Genomic DNA, 13,205 nt, shown 5'->3' with positions numbered 1-13,205 from the left:
TTTTTAGTGACCAAAGGCTTCTTGACTGATAGTTTTTTGTTATTCCGAGTTGCAGACACCATTCTATATAAACACAGTGTCACAATAATGATGATTCTTTTGCAGATGTGCAAAACTAATTTAAGTAGCATTTTTTTTTTTTTATGTAAAACCTTTTATAGGAAGCTCCTTCATAAAGTAAAACAAAATACAAAGCAGCCTATGTTTGAGTATTGGACTGTATGAGAATTCAGACTCTCACATCATTAGAATCAAATCATCTATAAAACGATGGAGCAATCAGGCAACTTGGAGTCAACTGGCTGTAAGAATTCCTGGACCGCTTTGCTCTGATAGGTACCAACTGGAACTTGTTTGGCCACTAACCACAGTTAATACCTCAAGTGCCCTACTCTTTTACTAAATGACCATGCTGTAGGGCCCCGATGACATTTCATTGCTTCCTTTAGGACTGAGATTAAAAAGGCTTAAAGTTAAAATATATACTTGTGGGTGATGATGTCAATGTCTGTGGAATAGTCTCTAGGTTCTCAAAAAGTCTACTCAATGGAAAAAATCCTAAAAGTAAAATGAAAACAATATTCATATTGTTCATATTTTTCTCATATTTTTCTAGGTGCAGGTTGTCTCTTTTGAATCTCACACAAGTGATTGCCTATTTGTTTTTCACCTAACAATTCTTTAATTTCACTTACCTCTTATTTTACATGGTGTTTTATTTGTATTAGATATCCCATATTACTGCCAAAACTATTGATTTAGAAAGCAAAACATACTTGGGGAACTCGCCTTAGGTGCAACAATGTTACCATGTAATGATGATATGAACTGAAACAATATACTTGGCTTACAATGAAAGACTACTTTTTATAAATTATGAAGACAATACAGCTCTTCTCTATATAATGTGACAATGCATTTCCTTCTGAACCCAAATTTAGGCATTTTGAGTTACTCTTAAAAATACTTAATAGTCCCGTATTTTAGACAGGGCAAAATGCCCACAGATGCCAGTGATGGAGACACTTGCTATTGCACACAGCAGATCATAGGTTGAATTCCCAGTCTCATTTTTCAATGGCAAAAATGTTAATACCTCTAGTATCTGGATGGCTTTCATTAGCCATAACGCAACCTACAAAAGACCATTCCAGTGTGTGTGTGTGTATATATATATATATATTACCGAGGTGTGGCAGAAAAGTAATGAGACTGATTTTTTATTTACCAAAGTTTTTATTTTTTTCAAACATCAATGTTATCCCCTTCAAAGTAGTTCCCTTGGGCAGCTACACACCGATGGAGACGTTGTTCCCACTGTTGGTAGCAGCGCTGGAAGTCTTCAACCGGTATGGTCTTCAGCATGTCTGTTACACTCTTTTGGATGTTTTCTAAAGTCCCAAAATGACGTCCTTTGAGGACATTTTTTAGTTTAGGAAAAAGGAAAAAGTCACACGGACTGAGGTCAGGTGAATAAGGGGGCTGGGGAACCACAGGAATGCCTTTTGAGGTCAAAAATTCTGTTATGGAGAGGGCAGTTTTTCAGCACCATTTTGGCACAGACCTTTCGCATGTGCAAATGTTCAGTCAAAATTTGATGAACGGTAAATCTGTTCAAATTTAATTGTTCACTCAACATTCTTAATGTTAAACGACGGTCTGATCTCACAAGAGTGTTCACACGTTTGATGTTTTCATTGGTTTTGAAGTTGAAGTCCTCCCTGAACGGTGTTCATCTTCAACGTGTTTTCTGCCTTCCAAAAATGATTTGTGCCAGCGAAAAACTTGAGCTCGGGATAAAGAATGTTCCCCATAGGCCTGTTTTAACTTTTCAAACGTCACACTTGCCGTTTAATGGCACAACCTTGCTCCAAATTCCGCTGTTCCATTTTGCGTGACACACAACCAAAAACACAACTTCGCTAATAGCAGTCACAAAAATCACGTAGTTAACGGAAGGAGTTGAAACTCGCACTGAGCTATGGGAGGGTACTGATACACGTGCTCTATCAAGGACAACAGCGCAGCGTTGCCAGATCCCTTGCAGTGTTGCCAGTCTCATTACGTTTCTGCCACACCTCGTAAATATATTATATATATATATATATATATATATATATATATATATATATATATATATATATATATATATATATATATATATATATATATATATATATATATATATATATATATACATACACACACACAGTGGTGTGAAAACTATTTGCCCCTTCCTGATTTCTTATTCTTTTGCATGTTTGTCACACAAAATGTTTCTGATCATCAAACACATTTAACCATTAGTCAAATATAACACAAGTGAACACAAAATGCAGTTTTTAAATGATGGTTTTTATTATTTAGGGAGAAAAAAATCCAAACCTACATGGCCCTGTGTGAAAAAGTAATTGCCCCTTGTTAAAAATAACCTAACTGTGGTGTATCACACCTGAGTTTAATTTCTGTAGCCACCCCAGGCCTGATTACTGCCACACCTGTTTCAATCAAGAAATCACTTAAATAGGAGCTGCCTGACACAGAGAAGTAGACCAAAAGCACCTCAAAAGCTAGACATCATGCCAAGATCCAAAGAAATTCAGGAACAAATGAGAACAGAAGTAATTGAGATCTATCAGTCTGGTAAAGGTTATAAAGCCATTTCTAAAGCTTTGGGACTCCAGCGAACCACAGTGAGAGCCATTATCCACAAATGGCAAAAACATGGAACAGTGGTGAACCTTCCCAGGAGTGGCCGGCTGACCAAAATTACCCCAAGAGCGCAGAGCCGACTCATCCGAGAGGTCACAAAGACCCCAGGACAACGTCTAAAGAACTGCAGGCCTCACTTGCCTCAATTAAGGTCAGTGTTCACGACTCCACCATAAGAAAGAGACTGGGCAAAACGGCCTACATGGCAGATTTCCAAGACGCAAACCACTGTTAAGCAAAAGAACATTAGGGCTCGTCTCAATTTTGCTAAGAAACATCTCAATGATTGCCAAGACTTTTGGGAAAATACCTTGTGGACTGATGAGACAAAAGTTGAACTTTTTGGAAGGCAAATGTCCGTTACATCTGGCGTAAAAGGAACACAGCATTTCAGAAAAGAACATCATACCAACAGTAAAATATGGTGGTGGTAGTGTGATGGTCTGGGGTTGTTTTGCTGCTTCAGGACCTGGAAGGCTTGCTGTGATAGATGGAACCATGAATTCTACTGTCTACCAAAAAATCCTGAAGGAGAATGTCCGGCCATCTGTTCGTCAACTCAAGCTGAAGCGATCTTGGGTGCTACAACAGGACAATGACCCAAAACACACCAGCAAATCCACCTCTGAATGGCTGAAGAAAAACAAAATGAAGACTTTGGAGTGGCCTAGTCAAAGTCCTGACCTGAATCCAGTCGAGATGCTATGGCATGACCTTAAAAAGGCGGTTCATGCTAGAAAACCCTCAAATAAAGCTGAATTCCAACAATTCTGCAAAGATGAGTGGGCCAAAATTCCTCCAGAGTGCTGTAAAAGACTCATTGCAAGTTCTCGCAAACGCTTGATTGCAATTATTGCTGCTAAGGGTGGCCCAACCAGTTATTAGGTTCAAGGGGCAATTACTTTTTCACACAGGGCCATGTAGGTTTGGATTTTTTTCCCTAAATAATAAAAACCATCATTTAAAAACTGCATTTTGTGTTTACTTGTGTTATATTTGACTAATGGTTAAATGTGTTTGATGATCAGAAACATTTTGTGTGACAAACATGCAAAAGAATAAGAAATCAGGAAGGGGGCAAATAGTTTTTCACACCACTGTATATGTATATGATCACATCAGTCATAGCAGCTTAAGAAAACAGGCAAGCTCTGGCTGATTCAATAAACAATGTAGATTTTTTATACCAGAGGAACAGTGCAGTTTTTTTTTATATCTCTCTGTTATATAAAAAAATCTTGGGACGAGACAAGACTTTTTCAGAGAGACGAGATGTGACTTTCTCAGAGAGAAACTCTCATGTCCTGCGAGACAAGACTTTGTGCCAAGATATTTAACTACGCCCAGGGCCAGAAAAAAAAGACAAAGAGTAGATGACAAAGTAGAATGTCATAAAGAATTCAAAAACATTGGAGCGATACACATGCAGAGCAGGCTAGATATAATGGAGGTTAGAAAATTCAAAAGCCTTCAAAAAATAATAGTAAAGATCGCATTAGTGCAAACAAATGGAAATTAATACCCGGTGAAATAACGGAACAGCAAAAAGAGATCAAATATATTGTTCAGATTTAAACTTTAAGTCGGAGACTTGTAGATCGTCTAATTCATGTTGCCATCGGGGAAAAGTAGTGTTTCTTCCCAATGAAGAGGCGTATCTGCAAGAATTAAAAGATTTGTTGTTTGGTGAAAGTGAAATCCACATACGCTGTCATGCTTGGGTCACAGAGTTGTGCAGATACCCAGCAGATTTTAGCGACAAAAACATTATTCAAACACTTCAAACATAAGTCTCTTTCAGGAGTGAATCGGAGGGGACAGTTCTGTCTCTCAATGAAAAGAACAGAATATCTTCCTCTTCATAGGGGCGAGCCTCGGGAGCGGGACCCCCAACAGGAGTAGAGGATGTCTGGAGGAGAAGAGGGACAAGGCAGGGAGACAAAAGGACTGCTGCTGTGCAGGCTTATTAATGTTTGAAGTGCTGTGTGAGATGCAGATCACAAGCCAGCAGCTGACCGTGCAAAGAGGAGGTAAAAAAAAAAAAAACACAAAACTGTAGTTGTCTCCTATTGTATCACCAATTAAGAGGAGGTTTCGGAGGAGCAACCACGTCTCCTTGGGGTGCATTCAGCCCCCCTCTTCACAGCATGAGTGGCAGAGACGCAAAGTGACTGGCACGTAGCGCAGGCCGTTTTGGTGAGTAAACCGAGCAGGGGGCAAAGCCCCCTAGTGAAATAAAAAAGAAAGTATTTGCTTTCAAATTCCGAGTGCTTACTCTCACGCTGTCCTGTCTGAGTCTGAAGACAAGTCCTGGCACACTAACAAGTTTTAACTATTCTGATTGCTCAACACTCTGAGGTAGAGATCTATGAGTACTTTAATTATGTTTGTTGTCTGATTTAATAATGATTTATTTAAGTTTTTGCCTGCTTTCTAAAGATATCACCATCATGCAGTGCTAACGTGCATCACTAAAATGATGTCCTGTGTGACCTGTAGGACTCCTGCAGAATTATATCGTCTTTTGCACTTATACCACAAAAGAACAAAAGATGAGATGTTTCTCAAAACTCGCTGTTTTAGTCCCATTTTTCTTGTTGCTGCAATTCAACATTTACTATCACTGTGCCGAGAGAGCAGTTTACTGACGTCTTAGTGCAGGTATACAGAGTAGTTATCAAGGTGGGCGCCAGGATGTACGCCAGAATAGCTTTTCTGTTGATTTCAGCCCAACTATAGCACTGAATACTTGAACAAATAGCCAAATTTATCTAGGGGGTTTAAAAATCAATGATCTGCTGCCTAGGAGCAAAAGATGCTGCTTGTTGAAAAGTGGCATTGATATGCAGATATGACCCTGAAATACTCGAAAGAGTTTGGCTAATTTGACTAAACCTTCAATAAAAATCTTAAGTAAAAAAACTAAACAATTCTCCTTAACTGGTAATATAATTTGTAACATGATATAACATCTCAAATCCATTAAATCTAATATCTAACTCTTAATTCTATTCTGGAAGGAAACAACCCTGGATGGGATGCTGACCCACTCATGCACACAGCCACATACACAGAGGACAAATTAGAATCACAAATTCACGTAACATGGACAACTTTGAGCATGCAGGGGTGAGGGGTTGGTTTGTTTGTTTGTTTAGTGGCGGGAGACACAGAGGAAACCCTACAAAGACACAGGGAGAACATGCAAACTCCACACAGACAGCCACCAAATATGGGATTCAAACCCATTGACAAAATGGTGAGGAAGCTGAGGTAACAAGCCAAAATGAATAAGCATAAAGTAGCACTAAAGTTTAGAGCTTAGATTGATTAAAATGTTAGAGTTTATGGTGGACTAAAAAAAAAAACAAAGTTGCAGAAAAACAAAACCAAGAGTACTAAGATAAATGGACCAAAGTCAAATTCAGGAAGTCAAGAACACCACATGCAGAGCTCACTCAAAAGTCAAAGAAATGACACTAAAAGACACTGACTATCTATCATCCATTCTCTACCTCACTGGTCTTTCACTTTCACGATTGCTCCTGAAACTTGGACACAGAATGATTGCCACTGCTGTCCTTGTATAGTCTCAGTTAATGGATGTCATACCTCATATTACGTATGGCAAACATGTGACAAAAGCAGCTGCAGCCTTTGGAAAATAACACAAAATGGTAGCAATCATTAGTCAACTCCAAACTCAAAATGGTGGCACAATAGCATTAGAAACAAAAGACAAATTTATTTTGTATAAAACCAAAAAGAAATGTATATAAAAACATTTAATACATCTCTAAAATGAGAAGGGAAAATGGGAACACACATGGAAATTGGGAAAACATGCAAACTCCAGACACACTGTAAAACATCCATGTATCCATTATGAGACCTGTCCTTTTATAAATCAGGGTGGATGTGTGGAGATTATGACCATAGCATCAAGCACCACACGGGGAACCATCCCTGGACAAGATACCAGTCCATCACTGGGCACACTCACAGATGCACCCACACCCACTCAGTCATGTTAGGCCAATTTATACTCACAACTTAACCTAAAATTCAGGTCCTTAAGATCTAGGAAGAAAGATGAAGAACTCATTGAGACATGGGGAGAGACACTTCACCACTTCAAAAATGTGCCTATGAGTGGTCACAAAGTTAAAGAAAGTGATGAATCACAGAGACAGACAGACAGACAGACAGCAGTAAAGGAAAAGCAAGGAGTTCAAGGAAGGAGACGTCTGACTAAATATGTGTGGAACAAAGAGGTGGAGAGAAGGACTTGAAGAAAAACCAAGAGGTGACATGTAGGCAATGGGCTGCTCATGTGCTCATCACCCTAGGCCATTTTTCATTAACCTGTGCGGCTTTTCTTTTAGTCGTGCCCCCTTAACCCTTTCAGTAATCTGTATTTTTTTTTTGTGTTTTTTAGGCATTGGTTTGTGTGGCCTATCCAGTCATGATTGCCAGAATTAGATAAGCAACAACATTGACAAACCTGGTTGCAAAAATTTAATTTTTAATTATTTAATGTATAAATTACATTAAGTAAAACAAAACAAATTGTAAACGTCAAAATGTAAGAAAAAATGAGATAAAATTACAAAAATATAAAAACACCAAAAACAGAAATAAAGAGACTAGAACAAAAAGTCAAACTCCAAATATAAAAAGTACTACTAAGTACTAGTAATTAAATAAACTTGGCCCAAATCTTCAGTTTTCTTTCTTTTATTTTTTATAAATCCCAACATTCACTTGGAAAGTTGCGTATGCACAAAAAGAGGCAATTCATTTTCCTGGAAAGAGAACACAAAAATAATATTTCTGGCCACTTCTTTGGCTCGTTGTCTTGTACTTTTCTCTGGATTGTGTTGATGTAAAAAACGAAAAAGCCACAAGGGGGCAGTAAAGGGTCACAATTCAAGTATTCTGAACTGAAACTTTACCTATCATTTGAGTCTTGAAGGTAATCTTTATTTTTTTTATTGGTAAATTATTATTGTTGTTTTTAAATACTGCAATACAAAGACACGTTAAACAGTTGAACATGATAAACAGCCCTTACCTCAGAGAGAAGAGAATGAAAACCTGCAGTTATCTCTCAAAGACATTGAAGCATCCAAAAAGAAAGGAACAGTTTGAAATCCTCACAACATTGGAGACACCTTTAATTGCATTAATATATGCCTTTCAGATTTAAAAAACTTTTGAACTGTTCCTCATAAAATGAATTTATTTTGTTTCTAATTTTAAGTGACATATGACATCCTTTTTACATTGTGGAAGGAGTAAACATTTTTCCATTATAGGTTTTTGAAGAGCAGAAGCAGGTGAAAATGCATACCTTTATACAGCACCATTTAACCTCATATATATTTCTGGAAGGGAGAAATATGCATGCAAATCATGGGCAGTGACCAGGTAGGAGCTGAACCCACATACTCTGAGCCATACTAAGCTCTGTGCCGTGCCATTTTAAAAATCTGTCCATCTTTACCTGAACCCTTGCCAGTTCAAACAACACTGGACACATGACAGGAACCAACTGTGGACAGCTCAAAAGCCCATTGCAGGCCACCCACACATTTACAATGTACCCCAATTCAGATTGTACAACCATAAGGAAGAAGTGTAGGCTGCACAGAAAATACCAGCATGAAGAGTTTAAAAACTGAAAACACGATACAACTACAAGCAGTGTAGAGTGCAGTGGTTAGTCCTGCTGTCCCATTGGTTTAACTGTCAGTCAATGTCTGTGTGCAGTTTGCATGTTCTCTCTGTGTGGGTTTTCTTCTGATGTCCCCAAAGATGTGGGTTTAAGGTTCATCTGCGATTCCAGATTGGTCCCTATATGGGGGTAAATGTGACCATGGATGTATGTGAAGGGTGCCCTATGCAGTACTGTTTCTTTACATTACTTTAACATGGCCTTCTCATACCTTCACTTTAACTTAATCCTGATACTCTGTATGTTCAATTCATCATAATAACTATTCATGGTGGCTCTAAAATCCGTACTGACCCCTACTCTCTCTTCTGTTTCTTTTTCCGGTTTCTTTGTAGTGGCGGCCTGCGCCACCTCCACCTACTCAAACCATCACGATGCTCCAACATTGATGGGCTTAAAGCCAGAAGTCTACGTGACCATCATCATCAAGTCCTTCCATGAAAACCCTAAATCCAAAGAGGACTGTTTCATTTATGTTAGGTAGAATGCCCAGAGGGGACTGGGGGGTCTAATGGTCTGGAATCCCTACAGATTTTATTTTTCTCCAGCCGTCTGGAGTTTTTTTTTTTTTTTGTTTTTTCTGTCCACCCTGGCCATCAGACCTTACTCTTATTCAATGTTAATTAATGTTGACTTATTTTATTTTCTTATTGTGTCTTTTATTTTTCTATTCTTCATTATGTAAAGCACTTTGAGCTACATTTGTGTGTATAAAAATGTGCTATATAAATAAATGTTGTTGTTGATTTGAGCCCAAGACTGCTGAGATACAGTAGACACCAGCCCATGTGACCCTGAAATTAATTAAATGAGTTTATGAACATTATGATATAACTGGCATAAAATTAGACTTTATATTTGAATACCCTTTGAATTCTCAGTGAGAAACAGCTTTCGACACAAGTGATATGTCCATGTGGTGGTGAAAATGTCAATAACATGCCACGTCCAGCTGCTTTGCGTATTAACGCTAATCTTATTATCCTTGTACAGCTAAATCCCTGCTTGACTCCTAGAGGACACCTGCTCAGTCCCTTTTTGATAAAGTGACCATTATGGAGATAGCACTGCTTAGTGGTGTTGAAGGCGTGAAGAAGACCATCCTACATGGGGGAACAGGAGATCTTCCCAAGTTTGTTACAGGCACAAAGGTGAGTCCTTCAGCCATTCGTTATTAGAATCCACTTACGTCAGCCACAGAAGAGCTGTAGTGTGTCAGGATAGTTAGTATAAGATGCAAAGCAGAAGCCAAACCTGAAAGGGGTGCCTGTCCATGGTAATCTTGGCTTAATATGCCATGGCTCACGACAAGCGTTGTCACGCGGCCTTAACAGAAAATACCAGCTGATGATGCAAGGCAGAAAATTATAGGGAGGCCGACTACGTGAAAATCACAAAGAAGTTCAAAGACTTTGGAGAATACATGCAAATATAACATAACATTCTCAAACCACCTTAGTGCGAGTCAGTGCCGTGGGGGGCTGGAGCCTTCTCCTGCAGCATTTTTTATAAGGCAGGAAAGAGCCAGTTCATCAGCAGGCCCACTCAGCTCATTCACACCGAACTGGGACAGCTAACCTAGCGGACACGTCTTTGGGTATGTGGGAGGAAAATCCACAGACACAGGCAGATCGTGGGGAACCAGAAAAAATAATTCATTATATAGGGAACATTTAAGGGTTTGTATAAGGATCTCAACAAGCAGGATGTTTTACAAATAAACCCAGGGAAGTGAAGCGATTTGCTGTACTATACAGGCACCCTCATGGTTTACACTCAGACACCTTCATCACTAAATGTGCCTGGTCTACTGTATTAGAAAGGGGTCTTTATTGTCACAAGTACAGTGAAATTCATACTGGGTCGCGCTAATCAACATGTAACTGTCTGGCGCCATGACTAGGGACTGCATGTGTGTGTTCTATTAATTGTTTTCACCCTGAAAAATCTGGGAAATGTAGGAAACTGAACCCACAGAGATACAATAAAATATCATAATAATCTCAGACCTGGTTAATCCAATTCAGGGTCCCTGGGCGCCGAAGTCTGTCCACACAACGCTGTGCACAAGGCAGGAAACAGCACTGGAAAAGCCGCCTGTTCATCACAAACCCGTACTCACACAGGGTCCCATTTTGGAATCACCAAGTAATATAAGCAGCATCGCTTTTGGCAAATGGGAGGAAAACCCATGCAGACGCAATGAAAATGGCAGTGCCATTGCCAGGAGAAGTTGTAAGACAAGGGCTGTCTCCCTAAATGCAACTATTCCAGGGGTCCCCAAACATTTTTAAGCCAAGGCCTCCCAAAACATTGTGCTGGCTGGCTGGCTGGTCGCTCACTAATACAGGGTGGCCCACGAAAAAGTAGCCCACCTCCCTGGCGAAAAAAGGCGCCCTTCCATAAAGAAAGAAAGAAACTTGAAATGCAAAAATCTTTACTCACTCTTTACAGAAAGTGCTGAAAATGATTCTTTGTGGAATGGAATACGTCGCTCAGCTCGTACTCACACGTTTGCACTACGTCTACACAGCTTTCGTGATGAGGGTAGTCAATCGGCGCGCCACTCTGGCAGCAAGGCGGGCTAATTTTTCGTGGGCCACCCTGTATAAACCCAATGCTGCAAAGAAGAACATGATCTTGGAATCCGGGTTACTGCTGATAGTAGATGTATTCATCAAAGTGCTTAACTACAACAGACTATTGACATATACTGTATGTGATCAAATGTGGTGCGAGATCACTAGGCCAGGCTAAGGCTGGATTAAGACCCCACAGAGCCCGAGTGACTTAGCTCCTTAACACAGGGGTCCTCAATCACGGTCCGGGAGGGCTGCAGGTTTTTGCTCCAACCCAATTGCTTAATAAGAAGCACTTATTGCTCAAGAAACACTTCTGCTTCATTTTAGTTGCCTCGCTTGTTAAGATTTTGAACCCTTATTGCATATTTTAGTCTTAAAACAGCTGTAGTCTTGTTTTTTAATTTCTCCTAATTAGCAATAACATGTAAATGACAAGAGAGACCGGCATTTCCCCATCTATCTTGTTACCATTTACACCTTTGTGTATTTATTATGCACTATTGGGTTTAATTAAATACTTGGAAAGAAAGTGAAGAGAAAAAAGTGAAGGACTGAGAATTACTCCTCCATTTTAGCCTTCAAATCATTTGGATGATATCCTTAAAAAGAGGAAGAAAATCCAGGATATGAGAATTACCTGACATAGCAGAGTTAAAGCACTAACAAGCCATGAAATTAAATTATTGGCAAGAATTACTTTCTAATTAAGCAACCGAGTTAGAACAAAAACCTGCTGCCACTGCGGCCCCCCAGGGCTGTGATTGAGGACCCCTGTCTTAAAATATAGGGTTGATCATACTTTTATCAATGCAGCAGTCTTGGGGTGGTGAACAGGGGCCTACCCCTTGGTCATTCTGACTCATGGATACTCAATTTAATGTGTGGTGAAAAAGACACATGCCATCGTGATCCCCTGGGTGTGCAACCAGAATGCCCCAATGTTGGATCTGCCCCTGAGGCGAGGGGTTTTCAACCCGACAAGGAACTGAAGGTTTCAAAGTACTACAATTTGTGCAGACACAACTCTTATTATGCATGAACAACTAAAGGTAATGGTTCTTCAATCCCTATCCCTAATATTATATTTTGAGATTTTAATTACTAAGACTTTTTTGTGAGTCTTCATTTTTCTTTTGCAAGACAAATGACTTCTAATTAGTTAACACTTTAATGTAAGAAGAGTATCATAAAATTTCTATACTTCTGATTTATAAATAGGTTACATATAAATTCAAAAAGCAAAAACTGTGCAGGCTGCTTCTGCCTCTTGGCGACACAGTCCACCCTTTAGGGTCCGCCTGTTGCTGTATTTATTTTTTAAGGAAGGATGTGATGGCATCATCAGGGTTGGTGTCACCAGTGCAGTAATCAAAAAGCCTCTTGATCAGTGGTCCCCAAACTCGGCCCTGGGGACCCACTGTGGCTGCAGGTTTCTGTTCCAACCAACTTCTATTTTTCATTGGACATTTAGTCTACTAAGCGAGTCATTATTTTCCAGTTGCTGTGTTTTGGAGTCAATGTAGAAATTACAAACTAAATTTGCAAGATTTCTATTAAAATGTAATAAGCAGGGGCGGCACGGTGGCGCAGTGGTAGCGCTGCTGCCTCGCAGTTAGGAGACCCGGGTTCGCTTCCCGGGTCCTCCCTGCGTGGAGTTTGCATGTTCTCCCCGTGTCTGCGTGGGTTTCCTCCGGGCACTCCGGTTTCCTCCCACAATCCAAAGACATGCAGGTTAGGTGGATTGGCGATTCTTAATTGGCCTTGGTGTGTGGGTGTGTTTGTGTGTGTCCTGCGGTGGGTTGGCACCCTGCCTAGGATTGGTTCCTGCCTTGTGCCTTGTGTTGGCTGGGATTGGCTCCAGCAGACCCCCGTGACCCTGTATTCGGATTCAGCGGGTTAGAAAATGGATGGATGGATGTAATAAGCAGTTATATGGGAATTTGTAGTTATTTTAGTCGTTATCAGAATTTTCAACCTAATTTTCATTCTGCTTTTCCAGGTATTTTGGTTATTTAATTGATTATTTACTAATTAGCGGGACTGACACTGAAGTCGCTGCAGTGTTCATCATCCTGGGTGTCTGCTATGCCTGTGTCACTACTAGGGTTAAATGAAGGGAACAAACTACACAGGAAAATAATAGGAAAACAACAAAAGAGTGTTAAACATTTCTA

This window comes from Polypterus senegalus, chromosome 6 (genome assembly GCF_016835505.1).
Source record: "Polypterus senegalus isolate Bchr_013 chromosome 6, ASM1683550v1, whole genome shotgun sequence".
Lineage (NCBI taxonomy): Eukaryota > Metazoa > Chordata > Cladistia > Polypteriformes > Polypteridae > Polypterus > Polypterus senegalus.
This window is presented reverse-complemented; position numbering follows the sequence as displayed.